Genomic DNA, 27,464 nt, shown 5'->3' with positions numbered 1-27,464 from the left:
TATAAAGGATCTTGTGTCCAATCAACCATTTATTTATTTCAGCCCTGTTTATTCAAGCAACTAAAAATGCTTAAGCTTCTCATGTGAGAAAATCCCTGCTTCTGGGGTTATCAGAATTGGGAAAAGTTATTTCTCACTTTAATACTTCACCAGTCATTTCCATTCAAGTCATACAACCATTAGTCATATGTGCTTAATAAACCATCTTCATTAATATAGAACTTTTTGTTTTGTTTTTGCACTCATGGATGTAGTTCAATGCTTCTCTTTTATTTCTAGCTCTGGTTGTGAAGTTTCTGAAAATAGTGTTAAACAACTGGGTCAGTTTGTCCTTTGACATCTGGGAAAATGCTAGACTTACGTTGGTCCATGAGTGGAAGAAAATTCTATGCTATTCTCTTCACCTTTTCCTAGCTTCCAGCATCTTCCAAAACAGCTGCAAAGAAAGTTTTATTCCAGCATTTCAAATATCCCTTTAGCCTTTTTTTTTTTTTAAAACATCTTTCTCTCAGTGGATTAATAATAATTCATTCCACTACAATGTTCAGGAAAACGTTTTTATTTTTAATCTAAAGATAGGCTACACTAGAGGTTCATTCTTTATAACAAAAAGAAAAATTTCATTTGTAGGTTGAAACAAGTAAATAGTATTACTGTAAGACATACACATTTTCTCTCTCTCTTTTTAAAGATGTTACTTATTTGACAGACAGAAGCACAGCGAGAGAGGGAACACAAGCAGGGGGAGTGGGGGAGAGAGAGGCAGGCTCCCCGCTGAGCCAGGAACCACAATGACAGGAGCCTCAGGTAGAGGCTTAATGACTGAGCCACCCAGGCATCCGTACATGCGTACTTTCTTGACTGTAAAAGCAATAAAAATATAAAGGAATGAATTAAATATTTTCAGATTAAAATATAAAGAAAATATAGGAAAAGATAAAATCCTCTTAAGATAAATCATCAGAAATCTTTTAGATTTTTATTTATAAAATCTACTTCTTTCCCTCCCCAAATTTCCCTCTTAAACTTGTGGTATCCAATCCCTTACAAATTACCACCAAATTGTACCTCAACACTGCAATGCAATTTTTAAAGGGAGGCTGTCTGTGCATGCAACCAATAATACAAACATTTCTCTTTTAACTCAGAGGTACCGATCATGACTGTTCCGTGGTCCGCTCACAAAAATGTCACAAATCAACCCACTACGCTCTGCCATGACACTTCTGGGAAAGACAGCAACTCCACCTTTTTGCTCATGTAATCAGTCATGGGGAATTCCCCTCAACTGTACATTTCAAAATGTACTACCTTAGACCGATATGTAACAGATTGTAAAGTTCTAAGAAAATGCCTTCCACGTAAACCCTTTTGGATACTCACCGGGTACTGGAAGACAGGCTTAGTGAAAACAAGGAAACACAGGTAGAGAGGACACCATTTTGTTATGCATCAGATTCATGTAGATCAAGAAAGAAAACTGGTTATATAAAAACCTGTTACAGATATTAGGATGCTCTGTCTCCGTAGAGACATCCCATAGATTGCTGGATTATGAGCCAATCTGATGTGCTAAATTAATACCCCCTCCCTCCTTCACCCATGTTGGAGAGTTTTTCCTGAAATTGGACAATCAGTTTAGGGAACTGTATCAGTAAGGAATGGTTTTGACTTCATAGGACAGAAACTCTTCTAAGAGTGACACCATTTGCCCCCAGACAACCAGAGGTCTGACAGAGGTCTCTTCTGGCTAGAGTAGGTACTTAAAAATAAGACCAAGGATCTGGCTGTCCATCTTTCTACCGTGCCCTCCTCCTTCTCCTTCTTATGGACTCCTGATCACAAAAATCCTGGTGCACTCTAGGCATAGAACTGATGCTACAGAGAGGAAGAGGAAAAAAAAAAAAAAGATAGTGAAGAAATGTAGGTATCCATAATTAAGAACACAAAGTCTTCGCCAAAACTGACAAATACTCAATGGTCACAGCTGTGTCACATAGCCATCTCTAGCTTCCAGGATGTCTGGGACATTGCGTTATTTTAGGGGGGGTCAACTGCCTCTCAACAAAATTGGGAACTTTCAGTAACAACAACAAAAAAATAGATATTGAATAAAGAACATTATCTGCTAAACAGGTTTTCAGTAGCACGTTGTTAGAGACCTTGGTCATGTAACAAAGGATTCCTATCGGTGCACATGAGTTGTATATACGGTTTCTCTCACTATCTGAACAATTTGAATATTGTATTTATTTTAAATAATCACTCAATAGATTTTGTTTTGTGTACATTTAAATACAGTAAATATATTTTTCTTCACATGGATGATTTAGAATAATTTATATAATGAACTTACTGAAATTCACTATAAAATCCCTATTGAATTTATTACTTCAGATCTTTTACACTATCTTCAAGAACACAATTTCCTCCAACTGTGTAATACCTCATAATATCTCACTTGATACTGACTTTGTTGAGAATCTCAAAGGCATCCCTTCTTCCACAGCTTCATCTCTCCTCCTCAAAAGCAGTACTTGACCTTGCCTTTTGTCTGTGAGAAGGACAAGTAAAGGTCAGCCCTCCATTTCAAGGGGAATCATGCAAATTTGCTGTTTTTAAAAAACGTTTTATTTTAGAATAGTTTGTGATTTATAGAACAGTTGTGGAGAATTCCCATAAGCTCCACATCTAGTTTCCACGGTTGTTAACATCTTACCTTAGTATGGTACAGTTGTCACAATAGATGAGCCGAGACTGATACATTATTAACTAAAATCTGTACTTCATTCAGATTTTTTTGTTGTTGTTTGTACCTGATGTCCCTTTTCTGTTCTAGGGTCTCATTCAGGATACCACATTAGTTGCTATGTTTGCTTGGTTTCCCTGTGGCTGTGACAGTTTTTTTAGACTTTTCTTGTTTTTGACGGCAGTTTTAGGGAGTACTGATCATTTGGAAAAATGTCTCTCAAATGAAATCTGATATTTTTCTAATAATTACACAAGTTATACATTGTGGGGAGAAAGACCACAAAGATAAAATCATTTTCATCATTTCAATCAAGAGTATATACTATCAACCTGAATTTATTATTGACGTTAACCTTGATCACCTGAGTGAGGTAGTGTTTTCAGTTTTCTTTCCTGTGAAATTATTATTTTTTTTTAAAGAAGTCACTAGATCCAGTGTACACTTAAGAAGCAGGGAGCTATTGCCCTACTCTCTTCTTTTTTGAGAGTAGAGTAACTATGTAAATTACTTGGAATTCTTCTGCATGGGAGATTAGGCTATTTCTCCCATTATTTCATACGTTTGATCATTTATTTATAACAATATGGAACTGTGGGCACTGACTTTCTATTTTGGATGATGACCCAACACTATATTGTGTTATTGCTCAAATTATCTCATCTTTGGCCATTGGGAGTTCTTTCCGTTGGTTTCTGTGACCCAGTGACACACTCCTATCATGAGTATCTGTTTTTCTTGGCTTGTTTTTCTTTCATTATGGCACTACAAGATGCTGTAAGATCATCTTGTATATTTCCCATTCTAGACATGACCTTGGCTCCTTTTATTGGAGGATGGTGTTAGAAATCAAGGGGTTAGGCGTAACCTTACTTTTAAGTGGCAGTCATGATATAGCGAGATGTGCACCTGAATTGGACTCAAACTTGGAATGAGAAAAAAAGAGGTTCAAAGACTGGTTCAGTCACTTCCTATGTTATCTTGGCTATGTTATTTAGCTTCTCTGCCGCTATGAAGGATTACTAATAATAGCTAATTCCTGTAGAAGAGGGCTTCTCAACCTTGGCACTGTTAACATATGTGCAAGATGATTCTTTGTTGTGAAAATTGTGCATGTCCATTGTACATTATTTAGCAGCATCTCTGGCCTCTACCCACTGGAAGCCAGTAGCAGGCACCAGCCATGATCATCAAATAGGACTCCAGCCATTGCCAAATGTTCTGTGGGGAGCAAAATTGTCCCTAACTGAGAACTATTGCTGTAGAATACTTACATGTATCAGGCACTAAGTATTCCAAATATGCTATTTAAAAAAATCCCATGAAATTGGTATGTCAAAAACAAACAAACAGACAAAAAACAAAAGGGTAAAGGAAAAGAAGCTTGTCCAAGTTTTCATAGCTAAGCAAGTATGGTGCTGTGGCTTGAGCCCAGATCATCTGCCTTTGAAACTCATGGTCTTAGCAACAATACCACAACTCCCTTTGTAAAAGATGCAATAATTCTGCTCTCACAGACCTGTGGTAAGAATTAAATGTCCTTTACAAGAACATCACACATGGTGCTTAAAATAGAGCAGACATAGAGTAAATGCTAGAAGAATCTATATCTGAACGCGCTGTGGCTCCACACCAGGTTACCTTTAGATCTCCCTTCTGTAAGTTTCCTAAATTTTTAAAGATTTTTATTTATTTTTATTTATTTATTTGACAGACAGAGATCACAAGTAGGCAGAGAGGCAGGAAGAGAGAGAGAGGAGGAAGCAGACTCTCCGCTGAGCAGAGAGCCGGATGTGGGGCTCGATCCCAGGACCCCAGGATCATGACCTGAGCCGAAGGCAGAGGCTTTAACCCACACTGAGCCACCCAGGTCCCCTGCAAGTTTCCTACTTTCTGCCTATAAACAGGTTCAGCTCTTTTCCAACTGAAGAGACATAATCGTTCCCTTGAGGAGGTTTCTCTTTCTAGTTACCGAGTAGATATTTTAACACCATATTCATATTTATTCTCCCTTCATTATCATTCCCTCATTTCATAATGTTTTAAAATCTTAATCCCTTTCTGCCTGGGAGCTCCTACTGACCTGGTCTGGGGTGATCACACTAGAAGACGTCCGCACTAGGAGGCGCTTCAGAGGTGAAGACGTCCACCATCTCTGTACAGATGAGAAAGTTGAAGCAAGGAATGTTTCATGTTTTGCCAAGGACATAGAATGACTGTGTACTTGGTTCTTCTCTACAAAAGTCTGTCATGATGTCGTCTTTATTGGTCTCTGCTTCACATGAAGCTGCTCAACACTCCCCCTTATCTCATTTCATTAATTAGGTCATCTCCCATGACCTCAAAAGTCATATACATTTCTCTCCAATCTTTTCTCTTAACCCCATATCCTGAGCCATAGACACACCTCTTCAATTACCTAGTGATCAATATTACTTAGATGTCCTACAACTCCCTGAAACATCTACAAGGTAGAAGTCATCATCTTTACTACTGATGTATTCCTGGTCTTTCTTGATGGGAAAATTAAATCATTGTAATCTCTTCTATTTTTATCTCCATCACCCTCATATCAAATCTCTGTCAAATTCTATGCGTTTTTACCTCTGGAGTCTTTAATAGAACTCCATTTAATTCCAGTTTTTATTATTCTAGTTCGAGCTTTCTTTATTGCCTGGAACATTTACATAATTCAATGAATAGCTTCCTACTTCCCTTCCCTAATAATTTTGAAAATCATGACAGATTAAACTTCTTGAAACACACCCCTCATAATGATAGGCTACTCAAAAAATCTCTGTATCTCTGCATTACTAATACCTCTGCAGTTTAATACAGTAGCTACTAAACAGCTGTGGTTATTGAGCCCTTGAAATGTGGTTATTAAGAAGTGAGACCAGCTGGAAGTGTAAAATGCACACTGGGTTTTGAAAACAGTACAAAAAAATAAGCAAAATATCTTTATATACTAATTTTTATACAGATTAAATGCTGAATTGGTAATATTACAGATGTATTAGGTTAGAGAACATTATTAAAATTAATTTTACCTTTATTAAGGATAAATAAAAATTTAAAATTATGCATGCTGTATACATTATATTTCTTCAGATGGTGATTGCCTAGACAATTAAGGGTATACTCAGCTTTCCATGCAAAATCTACTATATTTTCTCAAGTTTCTTTCCCCACTGCTTCTCCATTATTTACATATATTGGTGTGAGCTTGTGTCTATGTCACACACTCCCTTCAGTTCAGACAATTGCTTTCCCTGATCATACTCCCAGTCTTTGCCACCTTCCTGCCTTTGCTTATGTGGTTCATACCTACTACAGTTCCCTGCCTTCCATTTCTGCCTATTAGGATTCTTTCTTTATGAAATAACTAAGACCTAATACAAGAAAGCATAACCAAGAAGACAGTTTATTGGCTGGGTAGCTGAAAAGTCTTGATGTCAGTTTCAGAAACTATTGGAGGCTTAAACAATGTTATCAGGATGTGAGATTCACTCTCGTTCTATCTCTACCCCCTCCCACCCTGCTTCATCTCATACTTGCTTCTCCTCTCACCTCTGCTTTCCTTTGCATTGGCTTCAGCTTGTTTTCAAGATCTCTCCATGTAGGAAACTCCTTTAGCTCCAAGTTCAGCAGCCCTAAAAGAATAAACTCCTTTTCACTGGGTCTTATATCTTCAAGGTATAACTATTACCTGACTGGTCAGATTTGGGTCACATGCAAACCATGTAACAAAAATGGGGTCAACCTGACCCAAACCACAGAGCCTAAGGGTGGAAGATGGATTATGCCTGGAGGAAAATCAAAGTGATGATACCAGAAGACAGGAAATCGTTTTGGAGCAGATGAAACTAACAGGTGTAACTAACTTTGTCAAAAGTCTACAGGTCTTCAAAGTTTATCTCAAATGACTTTTCATAATTGAAACCTTCTGCCTCCTAAATTGGATGTGGTTTCTCCCTTCTTTAAATTCCCAATCCATATTTTTTGTACTTCTCCTGTGGCAATGGCCGTATTTAAATTGCATTATATTTATTTCTGTGATGATATTAACTCTGTTTCCTCTAGCCCTCATTTTATACAAATACTCCTGATAAGGTCCCTCATGAAATATTTTTTTTAATTTTTAATTTTTAATTTTTTATAAACATATATTTTTATCCCCAGGGGAACAGGTCTGTGAATCACCAGGTTTACACACTTCACAGCACTCACCAAAGCACATACCCTCCCCAATGTCCATAGCCCCACTCCCCTTCTCCCAACCCCCTTCCCCCAGGAACCCTCAGTTTTTTTTTGTGAAATTAAGAGTCACTTATGGTTTGTCTCCCTCCCAATCCCATCTTGTTTCATTTATTCTCCTACCCACTTAAGCCCCCATGTTGCATCACTACGTCCTAATATCAGGGAGATCATATGATAGTTGTCTTTCTCCACTTGACTTATTTCGCTAAGCATGATACGCTCTAGTTCTATCCACGCTGTCGCAAATGGCAAGATTTCATTTCTTTTGATGGCTGCATAGTATTCCATTGTGTATATATACCACTTCTTCTTGATCCATTCATCTATTGATGGACATCTAGGTTCTTTCCATAGTTTGGCTATTGTGGACATTGCTGCTATAAACATTCGGGTGCACGTGCCCCTTTGGATCACTACGTTTGTATCCTTAGGGTAAATACCCAATAGTGCAATTGCTGGGTCATAGGGCAGTTCTATTTTCAACATTTTGAGGAACCTCCATGCTGTTTTCCAGAGTGGTTGCACCAGCGTGCATTCCCACCAACAGTGTAGGAGGGTTCCCCTTTCTCCATATCCTCACCAGCATCTGTCATTTCCTGACTTGTTGATTTTAGTCATTCTGACTGGTGTGAGGTGATATGTCATTGAGGTTTTGATTTGCATTTCCCTGATGCCAAGTGATATGGAGCACTTTTTCATTTGTCTGTTGGCCATCTGGATGTCTTCTTTGCAGAAATGTCTGTTCATGTCCTCTGCCCATTTCTTGATTGGATTATTTGTCTTTGGGTGTTGAGTTTGCTAAGTTCTTTATAGATTTTGGACACTAGTCCTTTATCTGATATGTCATTTGCAATATCCTCTCCCATTTGTCAGTTGTCTTTTGGTTTTGTTAACTGTTTCCTTTGCTGTGCAAAAGCTTTTGATCTTGATAAAATCCCAGTAGTTCATTTTTGCCCTTGCTTCCCTTGCCTTTGGCGATGTTCCTAGGAAGATGTTGCTGCGGCTGAGGCCGAAGAGGATGCTGCCTGTGTTCTCCTCAAGGATTTTGATGGATTCCTTTCGCACATTGAGGTCCTTCATCCATTTTGAGTCTATTTTTGGGTGTGGTGTAAGGAAATGGTCCAATTTCATTTTTCTGCATGTGGCTGTCCAATTTTCCCAGCACCATTTATTGAAGAGGCTGTCTTTTTTCCATTGGACATTCTTTCCTGCTTTGTCGAAGATTAGTTGACCATAGAGTTGAGGGTCTATTTCTGGGCTCTCTATTCTGTTCCATTGATCTATGTGTCTGTTTTTGTGCCAGTACCATGCTGTCTTGATAATGACAGCTTTGTAAGAGAGCTTGAAGTCTGGAATTGTGATGCCACCAACTTTGGCTTTCTTTTTCAATATCCCTTTGGCTATTCGAGGACTTTTCTGGTTCCATATAAATTTTAGAATTATTTGTTCCATATCTTTGAAAAAGATGGATAGTACTTTGATAGGAATTGCATTAAATGTGTAGATTGCTTTTGGTAGCATAGACATTTTCACAATATTTATTCTTCCAATCCAGGAGCATGGAACATTTTTCCATTTCTTTGTGTCTTCCTCAATTTCTTTCATGAGTACTTTATAGTTTTCTGAGTATAGGTTCTTAGCCTATTTGGTTAGGTTTATTCCTAGGTATCTTATGGTTTTGGGTGCAATTGTAAATGGGATTGACTCCTTAATTTCTCTTTCTTCTGATTTGTTGTTGGTGTAGAGAAATGCAACTGATTTCTGTGCATTGATTTTATATCCTGACACTTTACTGAATTCCTGTACAAGTTCTAGCAGTTTTGGAGTGGAGTCCTTTGGGTTTTCCACATATAGTATCAAATCATCTGCAAAGAGTGATAGTTTGACTTCTCCTTTGCCAATTTGGATGCCTTTAATTTCCTTTTGTTATCTGATTGCTGAGGCTAGGACTTCTAGTACTATGTTGAATAGCAGTGGTAATAATGGACATCCCTGCCGTGTTCCTGACCTTAGCGGAAAAGTTTTTAGTTTTTCTCCATTGAGAATGATATTTGCGGTGGGTTTTTCATAAATGACTTTGATAAAATTGAGGTATGTGCCCTCTATCCCTACACTTTGAAGAGTTTTGATAAGGAAGGGATGCTGTACTTTGTCAAATACTTTTTCAGCATCTATTGAGAGTATCATGTGGTTCTTGTTCTTTCTTTTATTGATGTGTTGTATCACATTGATTGATTTGCAGATGTTGAACCAACCTTGCAGCCCTGGAATTAATCCCACTTGGTCATGGTGAATAATCCTTTTAATGTAATGTTGAATCCTATTGGCTACTATTTTGGTGAGAATTTTCGCATCTGTGTTCATCAAGGATATTGGTCTATAGCTCTCTTTTTTGATGGGATCCTTGTCTGGTTTTGGGATCAACGTGAGGCTGGCCTCATAAAATGAGTTTGGAAGTTTTCCTTCCATTTCTATTTTTTGGAACAGTTTCAGGAGAATAGGAATTAGTTCTTCTTTAAATGTTTGGTAGAATTCCCCCGGGAAGCCATCTGGCCCTGGGCTTTTGTTTGTTTGGAGATTTTTAATGACTGTTTCAATCTCCTTACTGGTTATGGGTCTGTTCAGGCTTTCTAATTCTTCCTGGTTCATTTGTGGTAGTTTATATGTTTCTAGGAATGCATCCATTTCTTCCAGATTGTCATATTTGTTGGTGTAGAGTTGCTCATAGTATGTTCTTTTAATAGTTTGTATTTCTTTGGTGTTAGTTGTGATCTCTCCTCTTTCATTCATGATTTTATTTATTTGGGTCCTTTCTCTTTTCTTTTTGATAAGTCTGGCCAGGGGTTTATCAATTTTATTAATTTTTTCAAAAAACCTGCTCCTAGTTTTGTTGATTTGTTCTATTTTTTTGTTGTTGTTGTTTCTATGTCATTGATTTCTGCTCTGATCTTTATGATTTCTCTTCTCCTGCTGGGCTTAGGGTTTCTTTCTTGTTCTTTCTCCAGCTCCTTTAGGTGTAGAGTTAGGTTGTGTACCTGAGACCTTTCTTGTTTCTTGAGAAAGGCTTGTACTGCTATATATTTTCCTCTCAGGACTGCCTTTGTTGTGTCCCACAGATTTTGAACCGTTATATTTTCATTATCATTTGTTTCCATGATTTTTTTTCAATTCTTCTTTAAGTTCCCGGTTGACCCATTCATTCTTTAGAAGGATGCTGTTTAGTCTCCATGTATTTGGTTTCTTTCCAAACTTCCTCTTGTGGTTGAGTTCTAGATTCAGAGCATTGTGGTCTGAAAATATGCAAGGAATGATCCCAATCTTTGATACCGGTTGAGTCCTGATTTAGGACCAAGGATGTGATCTGTTCTGGAGAATGTTCCATGTGCACTAGAGAAGAATGCCTATTCTGTTGATTTGGGATGAAATGTTCTGAATATATCTGTGATGTCCATCTGTTCCGGTGTGTCGTTTAAGGCCTTTATTTCCTTGTTGATCTTTTGATTGGATGATCTGTCCATTTCCGTGAGGGGAGTGTTAAAGTCCCCTACTATTATTGTATTATTGTTAATGTGTTTCTTTGATTTTGTTATTAATTGGTTTATATAGTTGGCTGCTCCCACATTGGGGGCATAGATATTTAAAATTGTTAGATCTTCTTGTTGGACAGACCCTTTGAGTATGATATAGTGTCCTTCCTCATCTCTTATTATAGTCTTTGGCTTAAAATCTAATTGATCTAAGGATTGCCATTCCTGCTTTCTTCTGATGTCCATTAGCATGGTAAATTCTTTTCCACCCCCTCACTTTAAATCTGGAGGTGTCTTCAGGCTTAAAATGAGTATCTTGTAGGCAACATATAGATGGGTTTTGTTTTTTAATCCATTCTGATATCCTGGGTCTTTTGATTGGGGCATTTAGCTTATTAACATTCAGGGTAACTATTGAGAGATATGAATTTAGTGCCATTGTATTGCCTGTAAGGTGACTGTTACTGTATATTGTCTCTGTTCCTTTCTGATCTACCACTTGTAGGCTGTCTCTTTGCTTAGAGGACCCCTTTCAGTATTTCCTGTAGAGCTGGTTTGGTGTTCGCAAATTCTTTCAGTTTTTGTTTGTTCTGGAAGCTTTTAATCTCTCCTTCTATTTTCAATGATAGCCTAGCTGGATATAGTATTCTTGGCTGCATGTTTTTCTCCTTTAGTGCTCTGAAAATATCATGCCAGCTCTTTCTTGCCTGCCAGGTCTCTGTGGATAAGTCAGCTGCCAATCTAATATTTTTACCATTGTATGTTACAGACTTCTTTTCCCGGGCTGCTTTCAGGATTTTCTCTTTGTCACTAAGACTTGTAAATTTTACTATTAGGTGACGGGGTGTGGGCCTATTCTTATTTTTAGGGGCGTTCTTGAATCTCCTGAATTTTGATGCTTGTTCTCTTTGCCATATTGGGGAAATTCTCCCCAATAATTCTCTCCAGTATACCTTCTTCTCCCCTCTCTCTTTCTTCTTCTTCTGGAATCCCAATTATTCTAATGTTGTTTCGTCTTATGGTGTCACTTATCTCTCGAATTCTCCCCTCGTGGTCCAGTAGCTGTTTGTCCTTCTTTTGCTCAGCTTCTTTATTCTCTGTCATTTGGTCTTCTATATCACTAATTCTTTCTTCTGCCTCATTTATCCTAGCAGTGAGAGCCTCCATTTTTATTTCACCTCATTAATAGCCCTTTTGATTTCAACTTGGGTAGATTTTAGTTCTTCTATTTCTCCAGAAAGGTCTTTTATATCTCCTGAGAGGGTTTCTCTAATATCTTCCATGCCTTTTTCGAGCCCGGCTAGGACCTTGAGAATTGTCATTCTGAACTGTAAATGTGGCACATTACCAATGTCTGTATTGATTAGGTCCCTAGCCTTTGGTACTGCCTCTTGTTCTTTTTTGTGTGAATTTTTCTGCCTTGTCATTTTGTCCAGATAAGAGTATATGAAGGAGCAAGTAAAATACTAAAAGGGGGGCAACAATCCCAGGAAAATATGCTTTAACCAAATCAGAAGAGATCCCAAATCGTGAGGGGGGAGAAAGGGAATAAAAAGAGGTTCAGAACGAAAGAAAGAAAAAGAAAAAAAAAGAAAAGAATTAAAAAAAGAAAACAAATAAAGAGTATAAAAAAGAAAAATATATATATTAGATAAACTAGTTAAAAACGTTAAAAAAGAAAAAGGTAAAAGTTAAAAAAATTTTAGCAGAAGAAGAGGAAAAAAAAGAAAAAGAAAAAAAATTAAATTCACTGCAAGACTAAAGAATCATGGGGAGAAAGCCATGAGTTCCGTGCTTTGCTTTCTCCTCCTCTGGAATTCTGCTGCTCCTCTTGGTATTGAAACCGCACTCCTTGGTAGGTGAACTTAGTCTTGGCTGGATTTCTTGTTGATCTTCTGGGGGAGGGGCCTGGTGTAGTGATTCTCAAGTGTCTTTGCCCCAGGCGGAATTGCATCGCCCTTACCAGGGGCCGGGCTGAGTAATCCGCTCGGGTTTGCTTTCAGGAGCTTTTGTTCCCTGAGCGCTTTCCATAGAGTCCCGGACAGGACGGGAATACAAATGGCGGCCTCCTGGTCTCCGGCCGGGAGGAGCTGAGTGCCCGGGGCCCCACTCCTCAGTGCGCCCTCAGAGAACAGCGCCCAGTTACTCCCGTCTGCCTGACCTCTGGCCGTGCTCTGATTCACGGAGCCTGCGACAGGTTCAAGGTAACCCCGAGCTGTGAGCTCACTGTCGGATCTGTCTCTGTAGCCGGCTTTCCCGTTCCAATACCCGCAAGCTCTGCGACACTCAGACACCCTGATCCTTCTGTGACCCTGCGGGACCTGAGGCCACGCTGACCCCGCATGGGCTTCGCCCTGGTTTAGCCTCTGGAGCGATGTCCCTCAGCGGAACAGACTTTTTAAAGTCCCGATTTTGTGCGCTGTTGCTCCGCCGCTTGCCGGGAGCCGGCCCCTCCCCCTTGGGTCTATCTTCCCCTCGCTTTGGATTCACGTCTCCACCGGTCCTACCTTTCAGAAAGTGGTTGTTTTTCTGTTTCCAGAATTGCTGCTCTTCTTCTCTTTGATCTGCCGATGGATTTGCAGGTGTTTGCAATCTCTAGATAAGCTATCTAGCTGATCTCCTGCTAGCTGAAGTAGTCTCAGCCTGCTACTTCTCCGTCAGGGCCTCTCCCTCATGAACTATTGAGTGCATAACAGAAATCACATGTTTATTGAATTCCATAGAATTGTTGGTTAACATTGAATCTTTTCAGGAAGTTCATGCACCTTCATAAAAACTAGAACTATAAGCAATTAAAGGTCACTTAATATAGTTAATATAATTTCCTACAATAAACATTGTTACTTTTATAATACAAAAAATATTTTAAAAACATACTGCTCTTTTGACCACAAATCTAAATAGGGCATTTAAACATTAACCATACTATTGGGATTTAAAAGTAATTTCACACAATACAACCTCTTTTAATTTGCAACTTGAAAGCAGAATATAATGGTCCTGTACTTGGTTGATAGACAACATTCATTCTTCCCTCTCTATGGTATAATCCCTTATATTGTTTATCAATGTGTTTCCTTCCCAGAATAAATTCTATATGACCTTGAGAATAGGAATGGCTTTTATTACATTTCTCTCATCACCTATGCAATGCTTTACACACAATAATAATGATAAAAATAACACACTAAAATATGTTATTTCATTTAAGATCCGTCTTACAAGTTATATAATGTCATTCCTACTTGAACCTCATTTTACAGATGATGAAAATGTGACTCTGTGAGACTAAGTAACTTGCCCAAGATTACACACATTATAAGTAGCAAAGTCAGGATTTGAGCCCAAGCAGTTTGGTTCCAGAACCCACTCTGAACCAAGAAAAGTCAATAAATGTGCTAGTCCTGGGCCGATTCTTTTCTTCTCTTTTTCTGCTCTCCTCTGCATCCTAAGGAATCTGATTCCTGCTGCCTGCACTTCTCGAGCTTCCTTGCTAACGGGCTTTTGCCTGTAATGAGAGGCAGTCATGGGATCCTGGAAGATGGGAGCACGGGACAAAGCAGATTCGCCCCTTCTTTTCTGCCTTGGGCAGCATCTCCACTCAGGACTCTAGCTCCTGTCAGACTTACCATCCTGGATCCCTATTCTGCTGTGTGGCCCTGGCATTTCCTAGACCTTCACCTTTTCCCTTCCTGCCTGGGGTTCAACAACTTCTTCTTGCTAATCTTTGCCTCACTGACCTCTGTTCGGCTTCTCTGTCTTCCTGAATCTCTTTAACCAATCCCATAGATTAAATTCCCTGTTTCCAATATTGACACCTTCCACAAAACATCTTCTCAGGGAAAAAACTGCCCAGAAGAATACCTGCTGCTTTTTAAACCCAAACTTCAGGCTCTAGGCTTTCTCAATATAGTGTTTTCTGACTGCTATTTATAAAGGATATACTTGTATTTATGTCCCAAGCCACTACAGACCATTTTAAACAAAACAAAGTTCCCTAGTGAGGAAAAAGCTTTGTGTTATATTCCAAATACCAAGGGTAGAACATCGGAATCACTTGTAGATGTTTTAGAAAGTGTGCCAACACTAATCAGGGAGCATGACTGTGTCACTGTTAGAGCCCAGACCTCATGCTTTCTTTGCAGTGGATCTCCACCAATCTAGTTAGTTAGGCACTTACTTTGTTTACTGTTATATCTCCAGCTTTCAGAACAATGTTTGACATCATGTGGGTTCTCACTTAGTATTTGGTTAAATTAATATATTCAATTCCTTAGTTATTTCATCTATAACTGTCAGGAGTTTTGCTACAACCACCTCTGACTAAATTGTATATTAATCACTTTATGATATTTTTTGCAATAAATGATTTAAAAGTCATCGATGTTCTCTGCTTAAGGAGGGGAAGCCATAGAGATGTATGCAGGAATTTATCTCTGGCCCACAATGGCCAGATCATGTCTTACACAAGAGCTTTTTCTAAAAAACCCAAAGATCCTCAGAGGTCCAAAGAAAGAGGGGAACTTTCTGAAACCATGAAAACATGAAAAAAAAAGAAAAAGAAAAAGAAAAAGAAAAAAGCAGAGGATGAAACTGTGTCCCTGAATTTCCCCTTTACCCACTCTAGTACAAGGATCTGGAGACTTTTTTGAGAAACAACCCAGTTTCGGCACAGATAATGCATAGCTTTGGATAGTCAATCTCCATTTCATAATGTGTGAAATGTGAAAGATAACATTTTATGAACTTTGGAGTTCTGTACCATTATCAGGATGGACGCATCCGTTACATTAAAATATTTTAAAAAGAAGAAAAATAAGCACTTAATTTATAAGCACGTCAAAAACTGGACCATAGTATGGTCTACTCTAGTGAAAGAGTCAACTAATTGCAAAGCCAAAAACCCTCTCTAAAAACCTACTTACACTGATGAAAAACTGAAAACTTCTACCACTTCATGGACTTTCAAATAGTGATTCCCACGTCAAGAACAACAGTAGTTTTTAAAAAAATATTCATTCCAGGGGCACCTGGGTGGCTCAGTCGGTTAAAGCCTCTGCCTTTGGCTCAGGCCCTGATCCCAGGGTCCTGGGATTGAGCCCCAAGTCCAGGGTCCTGGGATTGAGCCCTGAGTCAAGCTCTCTGCTCAGCGGGGAGCCTGCTTCCTCCTCTCTGCCTGCCTCTCTACCTGCTTATGACCTGTCTGTCAAATAAATAAATAAAATCTTTAAAAAAGAAATATTCATTCCATCATTGTATCTTTTGTATTGCATGCTGGAAATCTGTACTGGAGCTTAATTACAACTGAAAATTAATTATTATACCAGACGCCCAGGTGGCGCAGGTGGTTAAGCATCTTTCTGCTCAGGTCTTGGATGCCAGGAACCTGGGTTCCAGTCTCCCACGGCGGAGCCTTACTTAGTGGTGAGCTGCTTCTCCCTCTGCTCCCTCTGCTCCTCGCCCCTCCCCCTGCTTGTGCTCTCACTCACTCGCTCCCTCTCTAGCAAATAAATTAAAAAATAATAAAAAACAAAACAAAAAACCCAAACCTGGAAATTACTATAAAGACAGGATGACCTCTGACCATCCTCGGGAAAGCATGAACCCCTGAATGGTAAGCTCGGTGATATTTAAACAGCCAGAAAAGACAAAGATCATCTAAAATAAACACCTATAAGGCTAAAATCGGAGGTACCAAAGGTTCGGAGACCGCAGACACAGACTGTAAGTGATCCGGCCCCAAATGTCTAGGGAACCGGCTGCAAAGCCTTTGCGGTCTCCCCTCTCCCAAGCAGGCCCCCTTCTCCCCCGGGCCCCAGGGCTATCCTGGGAAAAACACTCCTTAACTGATTTCATCTGGGCTTATCTGAGGTCAGAGTTTTAGACTGGATCCCTCAGTGACCGGTTTCCTTCCTCCCTGCCGATTGGATACGGTTTGCTTTCGAGCAGCAAGGATGAGCTTCCTCCGGGCCAGGCTGTGCCTTCCTGGCTACGGGTCTGGCGTTTAGGTAGGGCCGCTGCGCGGTTCTAGCTGTGAGGTCCCTGGGAGGCACTTTCGTACTGAGCTAGTGTAGACCCTGGATCCTCCGGGAAAAGGTCGGCATTGTCCCCTCGGAGTTCTCTTTTCTCACGGTAGCCTGGCAACCAAAGGGCCTCGCTTTGATGGAGGGCGTTCCTACTAGAAAACAGCTTTATGGAAAGTGTCAGGGTCATCTTTAGAAACCCAAAGAAAACAAAACAAAACCCCCCAAAAAAGCCTACCACCAAGAAGGCAAAGGGGGAAAAAAAAACCGTGCACAACTCAATTATTCAGCCGCACACAACTGCGCCTGACAGGCTCTCCTAACAACACTCACTTGAATTTAATTAAGTTTGTCCCTTCAGCCTGTGAACTGCTGGGCCAGACCTGCTGCCGTGGGATGAAAAGCCTGGAGGCAGGCCCCGTGAGGCCATTGTTGATAAGCAAGGGCCCAGCATTGGGGGTTAGGTAAATTCCCATCCCCTCGCACATAAAGTGCCCTGGGGGGTAACCTTTTGAAGGGAGCCTGAGAAGTTGGGTGGCCTGAGGGCAAAGGCAGAGGAGAACTTTTCCCACCAGCAACATGTCCGCCCCTTCTGGAGGCCTCGTGCTGAGGTGTAACATGCCTGGCCTTTGGAACGGGGAAGTCAAACAATGAAACTCAAATGCCAGCTCTGCCACTGGGCTACCTCTGTTCCTTCAGGGATGTTGGCAAACCTCTCTGGGCCCGTTTCTGCCTTTGTGAGTTAGGAAGGTCGAAACCACCTACATGGCTGAGGTAATGATGCTAACATGTCTGGCGCTGTTGGCTCTCAGCGGCCCTTCGTTTCCCTGTGGAAAGCCTCGAAGGTGTATTCCCCTTTGCTAGGAAATCATTTCCAAACTCGGTAAGGGAATAGAGTCTTCAGAATACAGCGCCGGAAGCACAGGCCTGTTGCCTCCACCTGCCTCACGGAACTGCCTGCCTTGCCCTGCTGCACCTGTGTGTGCTTTTCCTCGGGACTGAACTATCCTTTCCAGTCATTTCTCAAGTTCCCATTCTAGTATCCCCCAAACCCTTGCCTTGGCTCTGCCAGGGGGTGTCAGGGTCTTCAGGTTCTCACAGCACTTAGGACTTCTCTCATTTGCAGACTTCTACCCGTCCAATCAAGCGTTTCTTCCCAAATCCATCAACGATCTTCTCCTGAGCGTAGTTGGGTACCATTTACTTTTATATTATTCCAATATTTAACGGAAGTGTTCCATAAATATCTAATGGATGAATGGACAATTTCTAGAACATCTTTATTTGAATCACTTTGAAATGTACATTTAAAATATTCTAGGGAGGAATGTTTTGTTTTGTTGGCATCTGCCCCAAACTACCACAAAGAACCTATATAGAAATCAGTAAACCTAAAACCTGAAACATGGTGAAGAATACTGGGATGAGAAGAAAAGAGTTAGAAAAAAACACATTTAGAATCATAGATGTATAAGTTTGGAATTCAAAAGTACCTTGAAGATTAGCTAGCTAGTCCTCCATCCTATTTTTTTACAGGTGAGAAAACCAAGACCCAGACATGTGAAGAGACTTGCCCAAGCCTTGCTATTGGAGCCAGACTAGAATTAAGTTCTCTTGTCTCCCCATTTAGATCTCTTTTTCCAGCGCATCATTGAAAGGAAGAGCCATCTGGTACTACACTTCCCAGAGGCTTAGGTCTAAGCAGGGAGATTCATCGTAGAAGATACCCACAATGGCCAGACGTCCACATTCTTCCAAGACTCCTATCATTTCCATAGTACCAGATGGCTCTTCCTTTCAATGATGCGCTTCTGACGGTCCTTCCTGTTTCCTCGATTAATGTTTTGCCTAGTCCTTAGCATTACCTAAACTTCTCTCGCTTCTTTGTTTCTTTACTAGTTAATAATCTCCCGGGATTTATCTAGTTCACTGTTATCTCCCTGATGCTGAGGACGGTCCGTGGCGTATGTTGTCCTTGTACAGTATTTACGGGATGTGGCAGAAGCAGCTCCGGGGTTGTTTCTGGCCCCTTATTCTCATCCTTTGCCATGGTCTTTTTTTTTTTTAGATTTTATTTATTTATTTGACAGAGAGAGATCACAAGTAGGCAGAGAGCCAGGTGGGGTGGCGGGGGTGGGGGGGTGGGGGCTCCATCCCAGGACCTGAGACCATGACCCGAGCTGAAAGCAGAGGCTTAACCCACTGAGCCACCCAGACGCCCCTCTTGCCGTGGTCTTAAAAAGTAGCTATTATTATCTCCACTAACTAAGGTATCTGACCTTCACAGCAATTAAGAAAGCTAAGATGACACAGTCCTGGCAGTGTTTATGATTTCCAAGTTTTTCACTAAGATAGGTATGAGACTCTTTCAAACACCAATCTCTGTAGTGAGTTTTCAACATTAGAACATAATAGGTATTATGCAAGTATTTTGGAATATTCTCTGCTTCTGATATAGGGCAGGGGTATGTGACTAATTTTAACTTTAAAACAGGAGAATGGTGGCTATTGCCAGTGAGTGCTTTTATCTCATGAGGGTTGCTAGGGTTAGCAAATAAAAATAGAGAATTCCCAGTCAAATTTGAATTTCATATAAACAGTAAGGAATTTGGGGGCATATGAGACATACTTATACTAGAAAATTATTTGTTGCTTATCTGAAATTCAGATTGAACTGGGCATCCTTTATTCTGTCTGGCAACAGTAATTTAAGGGTAAAAACAGTACTGATAGTCACAAGAATCAGTGGTCATTCCACACACACACACGCACCAAAACACCAAAGTTAAAATACAGATTAAGACACGTGGCAGTGGGGCACCTGGGTGGCTCAGTGGGTTAAGCCGCTGCCTTCGGCTCGGGTCATGATCTCAGGGTTCTGGGATCGACTCCCGCATCAGGCTCTCTGCTCGGCAGGGAGCCTGCTTCCTCCTCTCTCTCTGCCTGCCTCTATGCCTACTTGTGATCTCTCTCTGTCAAAAAAAACAAACAACAACAACAAAAAAAAAACAGAGACACGTGGCAGCGATATGCAACTTTCTTTCAAAAAGATTTCTGCAGAGAAATCAAACATACCTCCAGAACAAGTTCTTTCTGAACAGGGCTCATAACAGCAGATAGACAAATATTTGGGATTATTTGCCAGAAATGAAACAAGTGTTTGTTTCAATGTGACAGATTTAAAAGGAACTAGGATAAATTGTTATTTAAAAGGAAACAACTAAGGAGCGATTTGCTAACAGTAAACAACTATATGAGAATGATTGTGTAATAGTTATCAGCTGCTTTGAATTTTCAGAGGTCAGAATCAGAAATGACTGAAGCTAGAGCATGAGGCATTTAATTTGTTTTGGATGGAGCATCTTACTGAGAGTGAGGTTTCTGAAAGTTTGTGTGTGGCATCCTTTGATAAAAAACACTCAGCCTGGCTTCAGTCAATTCCTTTGACAAGCCAAGACTAGTTTCAGCTATAGGCCAAAGTCTCTGTGTCAGGGGTACAGAACGAAGGAAGACTGATTGGGATCTCAGAGACGTCAGGAAATAATAATGTCACCATAATCAAGATCAGACTGCTATGGTTTACTGTGGCCTTTTCTAAACAGAGCCCGAACACTGGTGTGTCAAGTTGGTACCAGGGCCCAGAGTGAGCTGCTTTTGAGAGTATTGTGTATCATAACCCAGTCTAAGAGTCTTGATAGACATTCACATGCCACAGAGAGGAAAGACCTGGTTATCTGGGGTTTACCCACTTTACAAAACCAAGGAAAAGCCTCTCTTGCCACTGTTTTTTAAAGGAAGACCTATTCACAGGTCTCAGAAGAGTGGTATTTCTCCTAACAGCATTTGGAGCCTCTGTGTATCTGAATTTTATATGAAAGCTTGAATGTATGTCCTGCTCCAGCTTCTGAAGAAGCACCAGAAGCCAGTCCTGCGGAACATTCTGCCGTGAGGGCTGAGGTTGGTGTCTCTGCACAGGCCAGGAGCCGCTGGACCATGGGTGTTCCAGAATCCCAGCTTAACACTAAGATGTAAGCAGTGGCCACAGCCTCCAAGCTGCCTTAACCACCAAAATCCACAGGGTCGTCCTTTAGGAGTTTAGTGTGCCAACACAGACAACCCTCTGGTGCATCTAGAAACAACCATCACCTCCAGGGATGGCGGAGCCCAGTTTAGATGGTTTCTGATTCCAAAATAAAAGCAAATTGCAGCTTACCACTGCTGCCTTCCTTAAATGTGCTTACAGTACTTCCCGACAGCCCCTTAAAGGCTGTTTGGTTTTTGGGGTGCCTTGGTGGCTCAGTTGGTTAAGTCATGATCCCAAGGTCCTGGTCAGGCTCCCAGCCAGCTGGAGGGGTTGAGGGGTTGAGGGGTAGGGGGCGCTGCTCCTCCCACTCCCCTCTGCTTGTGCTAGCTCTCCGTCTCTCTCCAATAAATAAATAAAATCTCGAAAGAAAAGCTGTTTGGTTTTCCTGCTATGATTGCCTCTTCTCAAGAGCACGTCACAGGTGGTAAGACACAAAGAAACTTTCATGAATTAAGACCCACCATCCCCTAAATTACCGACGCTCCCATAATGAGGGAGGAGACAGTGAGGACGTGTTCAGCTACTGCATAACTCCGTAATGAGAAACTGTTAAGTCTTCCACTCCTCTGTGAATTTCCACTTACTCTCTAAGTGAGGGTATAGCCCCCAGATGCGCTGTTCTCTGAAAATTCCTTGCACTTTTTGTTTTTAAATCAATGCCAGGATTTCCTGTTAGACTCTAAGCTCCGTGTGGGCACAGGTTGTATTTCTTAGTCACTGCTGTCCCCTCCGTACTTGGCCCCATAGTGTGATGCGTAAGAGGCACTTAATAAATGTATTTAAATTAAGTCCATTTCTTTATATTATCTCTAGCTTGGTACATGGTGGATGGATACAGGAATATATTTACTTCGGATAGAAAAAAAATCAATGCTAATAAAATATATTGATATTCTAGGAAAAACACATAAATTAGTGGGAAAAATGGCCCATCATTCATACTGAACATATGACCAACATCAGCTTTCTTAACATTATTAACTGAAATTGTTGAAATCTTTCATGCCAAGCCAGTGATAAAATATTGCTCTTGTGCTTAGACCGTAAGAATGCATAATTCTGCCTCAGTGTATCCATCCAACTTTATTTCTCCCTGCTGACTAATAAGAACCTGGTGATCAATGTAGGCTGACAGCCCCAGCACTTGTGTGCACATCACACACACACACACACACACACACACACACACACACACACACACAGAGTTTTCCCATTTTTGTACCTTAGTTCAAGTACTTTCCCTGTCAAGAATTCGCTCCCTTTTCTTGCCTGTATATACACAGACCTCCTCTCCCAGGGCCTACTGAAGGCTACCCTAAAAGCCTAGGACCTCAAGAGCTTCTATTTCCTTAAGTTTCTTTTTAATCCCTCAGAACAATTAGCAACTTGTCTATCACCTTGCCCTGCTGTTGCCCACACATAATTCAGCTCTTACTACATCAATATAATTTTATATGTCATCTCACTGCATATCACTTATTCTAGTATATTGAAACATTAAACATCTCCTAGCTCTTTTAAAACTCACAGTATCTACTATAAAATTGCTTTTGTTTCCTGATAATGAGTAAATTACATGAAAGTTACTATGGGGGCCCATTTGATTTTTTAAAAAAATATTACTATCCATAAAGCATGAGATTTCTAAATGCTTTATCATCAGGAGGTCAGGGGAAGAACATGGAAAAGGATGTATTATGTAAGGGGCCGTCTGTAGTACTTTCCTTATGTTATCAACTTCAATTCCTAAAATATACTAGGAAGGGTATTCTCATCCTGGCTTTTATAGATGCAGAAATTAAGGCTTAGACATATTAAATAATGTATTCAAGGATACATATGTATACTGTATATATTGAGAGAGAGAAACTAAGAGAGAGAGGGAGATTGAGAGAGGACAAAGAATTTGAACAAATGCCCGTTTGTTTGACTTTTTGAAATCTACAACAAATGTAAGTTTATCTATTTTTCCTAAGTCTTTTGTGACTTATGTCTATTATGTTCACAACCTTCGTCTGAGAATGAGGGGAAATTTCTTTCTTTTAAAAAATAGGACATCAGAGTTCTGTCTTTGAGGAGCGCTCTCACCTTATACAGTCTGCCTTTGCATTTATACTTGGAATAAGTACTCAAACACTGGGTCATTGCTAGAATGATGAGCTGTTACTAAGCAAGCTTTATAGGAAAAGAGATCAATTTCAGTTAAACCTTCTTTAAATATGGGTAACTACAGCCTCTAACTTATTGGGTTATTGCGGGAGCAAATAAACTAATACATGTAAAATTCATGGCACATCATAGCCAGCACTCAACAGGAATTACTTCTCTTCCTGTTATTATGTTGTCATTATTACTGCCAATCCATTTTCAGCACAACTGATACTTTATTCAACAGTAAATTGTGTTCTATTCTCCATATATACCGTTCTGGATCAGAATCTGAGATATTAGGAGGTTGCCTGATTTTCCTAATGAATTTTACTCCATATATTTTAGTATATGAGGAAGGCAAAATCCAAAGTGTGAGATCTTTTCCTCAATTCTACTCTGCTCTGGAAAGCTCTAATGTTTTAACTACTGATTGTAGCAGACCAATTCCTACCTTGCTCTGTGAAGTGCTCCAGATACCCTCACACACATTCCGTGCAGCTGAAAGATACAACATGGACCCAACCATGGTTCCAGTGATCTCCTTTCTAGTCTCTTATTCTGCTTCCAAGCTTCACACTTATGGAAACAAAATGCACCCTCTTTCTCAGGTGTCTTTTCTTTCTTTTCTTTTTTTTTTTAATTTTTTTTTTTATTGATTTATTTGTCAGAGTGAGTACAGGCAGATAGAGTGGCAGGCAGAGGCAGAATGGAGAAGCAGGCTCCTGCTGAGCAAGGAGCCAGATGTGAGACTCGATCCCAGGATGCTGGGATCATGACCTGAGCCGAAGGCAGCGGCTCAACCAACTGAGCCACCCAGGCATCCCTCAGGTGTCTTTTCTTTAAAAAGGAAATCTATAGGTATGAAAAAGCATCATTAAAATACTTTCATTTCTGAATTTCAAAGTAGGATTTGAAGTATAAATAAGCAAGTGTTAGACTTTAAAATATGAGCAAACTCCTTGACTCAAAGATTTAATATTCAAACCCGAATTCTCATTCCTAAATATTCCTAATATTCTTGAAGAACGTATGTTTTTCTCTCTTTTGAAAAACACAGTTTTCAGTTGAAGCAAACGGGTTTTGACATATGCACAGGGATAGCACTTGGTAAATGTTCTTGTATGAGAAATCCAGGAAACAGCTATTCCCATTTTTGTACCTTAGTTTAAGTACTTTCCTTGTCAAGAATTCCCTCCCAGGAAACAGGACCAATAAATATCACTGAACAAATATGAAACAGAACTGTAGAGAAATCCTGAAGACTTAAGGTGTTAAGTCCATCTTTTCCACAAAAGTCTTCAGTAATACATTTGTTACTGTTATAATTAATCATGATTTTAATGATCCCAGGTGGAGGACAGTGCACCAAATACATGACAGCCAATGACTCAGATATCTGTCAAACATTTTTCTTTTCATTTTTAACAGGAGAGATTTAAATTTAATTTCATACCTATGTGGATCCGAATAGACATGAGATTCCCTCAAATATATTTTCTAATTCTAAAAATTTGGGGGTGATCAGAAGGGAAGAAGAAAACATTAATAGTGGTTTAAAATTCACCACCCTGGATTACATATTTATGAAGGTATTTTAAATAATTCCTAAAACTGATCATTTACATTTAGTTTCCTGATCAAAGTAAGAAACTAAATATTTGTTGATGATTTTACTTTAAAAAAAAAAACAACCACACAATCTATGAAAAAAAAATCACTTCTAGTACAAAAAAGCCTATTGAATTGTAGATTTACGAAACATAATGAAATGAAATTCTGAGTAAACAAAAACACAGACTTAAAGTCTACTGGATCATCATCTTTTTTTTTTTTTTTTTTTCATTTTCCTTCCCAACTGAACCTTGTGGCTACATTTGTGTCAATTTTAGTCTGAAGCTATTCTCTTCTAATCTCTTATGGTTCCCAGCACATGTTGCCATGTTTCTCAGAGGGTGAGCTCTTGCCCCAGATGCCTGAGCACTGCAACGAAATCTCCAAGATACCTGGTTGTGGCCCCTGGAGAGCAGAAGACAGGCTCAAGAAAGACCCTGGGTAGTTGTATTTTTTCTTTTCAGTATGAGGTAAATTTGCTGGAAGTTTTAAACAAAGAGAACAGTCCTTGGTTCATCTTGTTCATGTTTCGTTTTTTGTGTGGGTCTCGTCCCTCTTACAATAGGATGACATGTAAGCCATCTAGATTTAATATCTCAGGCCATTCTGATTTTCTCGGTGTCTGCTGAGCTTTTCTAGCAAATCATCACCCTAGACTTAATTTTGAACAATAAAAGCATGAGATATGAATGACTCCATGTGCTGTTAATCTATTCTTTTTCAGAGAACAAACTCTATAATTGTGTAAGATATTTCACTAGTGTCCAGACAATGGTCAAATAAAACTTACTTTGATTTGCTTATTTAATGTATATTCTATGCTACATTTACAATCAATTACTCATTTTACTGAAAAAATAAAATTTTTCTGAAAATCAAACTATGATCCTTTCATTCTCACACAGATAAACTATGGATATGAATTCAAGAAAACAAAAACAAACAAACAGCATACTATTAAAGTTATAAAATTGTACTAAGCAAAAGGCAAATAAATCTAATTATAAAACAATGAACTATACATATATAAAACTAATCCTTATTAATTACACTTATTAAATGCATTTTATATAAAGTTTGAATACCCCTATGCATGTTATTATAAGGGAGACATAATTTGAATAAAGGCACAAGCAAATTATAGGATAATTAAAGAAAATCACAATAAAGTACATCGACATAGCATGACTAGAAGAAAAAGCAGTGGAAAGTGATGACTGCTTGTAGCCTCAAGAGTATGAAAATGAAAAGAGAAAAGAAAAAGGAAAGAAGAACCCACAGTCAATTGGAAACATAAAATGTAAGACTGGACAGCCAAAGGAGATATTTAAACATCCCTAAGAAAGTTATCAAATGTCAAAATTATAATTTATAACTTCAATATTAAAAACATAATAAAATAAAAATGTGCAAGTCAGAAAAATTCCAAAGGCCCATAACATGAAACAAATTAATCTAGGGCTTGAAATAATCAGCATGTAGGTAAGTTATAATTTAAAATATAATTCAATTTAGTATATTGCTAGTTTGTGGCTATCTTCTGAAGTTGAAAGTGCTGCAAACACTAAAAGAGAAAGGAGAGATTTTAGAATGATTTGTCAAGTCAATATACTACAGATTTGCTTAGATTATGAGCCCTAATCCTTGTTATGAGACTTATCTAGGTATTGGTTAAAAATGCAAGTTATGGTCTTATCTACCATGTAGAAGCAAAACAGATATGTAACTAGGGAAAACCTAACTTTATCAAACACATGAAAATATTATTACATTCACTAAAATTTGCATGTCTTCTAGGACTTGATTTAATTGTAAAGGTAGAAATAGCTCTGGAGTATAGGAGATGAAAAAAGATCACAGGTGAAGTTGTTTACAGACAAATTCTCATCATAATTCACGATATAACACATTTTTCCTGATAGTAAAAATAGTGATTCTAATCTTCCAGATTTATAAAGTAGGGATTAGATTATATTAAGTCTGGGAAGACGAGTTGTAACCAAATAAAAGTACATGTTTATTAAAAGTTATAAGGAAATATTTTGAGTTGTTTACTAACAAAATGTTTTAACTCCTGATTGTAGCAGACCAATTTTTCATCTATTCCTGCCTTGTAATAGAGGATTCATTATAAAAAATATTGCTAAAGACATTCTGCCTCTTTGAAGAAATGAACAAACCTGGGACTGTTGTCATATAATAAATATACTGGACCTTGAGAGACATCAGCCAGCTGAGGGAAAAGCTTAGAGATGCAAGATGACCATCCCAGGTAAATAAAAAGAAGTCTATTTAACCTTCAGAGGAAAGCCAAGGCTAGATTAGGAATTATGACTAAAAACAGTTTAAAAATGAGGGCTGTGACATCAACAATATGGCTACATCCTAAAATATACCCCCACTGTGTAAACACAATACTGGGTAAAGAATGACAAGAATAACTTTAAATGACCTTCCAAATTACAAGAAAGTAAGAGAAAGAAATTACCAAGTATGTCATTTATACCTCAGTTTTAGAAAAATCAACAAAGATCAAGTAAAACCAAACTAACCAACCAATCAACCAAAAAAGCAATCTATCAATCATAAGTTGAAACCAGCATAGTAAAAAAAAGTGGAAAACAAGGCCATCCTGAGGGTCCATTACAATACCAGGAGCTAATATGGGAACCAATGGTTGCACATGAAGGACCAATAAACAAAACCTAAGGCTTGCGCAACAGAAGGTAACTGAACTAAAGCTCTTGCATTGTACAAACAAATGGGCTATTCCTTCTATGAAAATGCTGACAGAAATATTGGCCTACCAGGTCAGGAAACTGAGAGAAAATATATTTGTCTCAGAAATTCTAGATGCAATAATAATAATAATAATAGTCTCCACTGAGAATTGAAAATCACAAAGCTTAAAGTTCTTATCACCAGAAAAATATTTTAAGTGTGTGAGGTGATAAATGCTAACTGAATTTATTGTGGTGATCATATCACAGTATATACATATATCAAACCATTATGTTGTATACCTTCGGCTAATACAATATTGTATGTCAATTATATCT

General features: G+C 39.1%; 1 long non-coding RNA gene across 3 annotated transcripts; it reads right to left on the bottom strand.

The window, feature by feature from the left end:
- Nucleotides 1-549: 549 nt before the first annotated feature.
- Nucleotides 550-16,630, bottom strand: LOC131818981 (uncharacterized). Of its 3 annotated transcripts, XR_009348999.1 has the most exons (7): nt 16,384-16,630; nt 13,044-13,214; nt 6,320-6,402; nt 4,833-4,904; nt 2,473-2,554; nt 1,384-2,077; nt 550-861 (listed from the first exon to the last, which is right to left on the bottom strand). It is a non-coding gene; the product is annotated as an uncharacterized LOC131818981 (long non-coding RNA). The 3 variants fall into 3 exon arrangements; XR_009348997.1 differs by having other exon boundaries at nt 1,384-2,554; XR_009349005.1 differs by lacking the exon at nt 13,044-13,214 and having other exon boundaries at nt 1,384-2,554.
- Nucleotides 16,631-27,464: the final 10,834 nt, after the last annotated feature.

This window comes from Mustela lutreola, chromosome 1 (genome assembly GCF_030435805.1).
Source record: "Mustela lutreola isolate mMusLut2 chromosome 1, mMusLut2.pri, whole genome shotgun sequence".
Lineage (NCBI taxonomy): Eukaryota > Metazoa > Chordata > Mammalia > Carnivora > Mustelidae > Mustela > Mustela lutreola.
The sequence above is the reverse complement of the archived record's forward strand: the minus strand, read 5'-3'. Positions and strand labels throughout refer to the sequence as shown.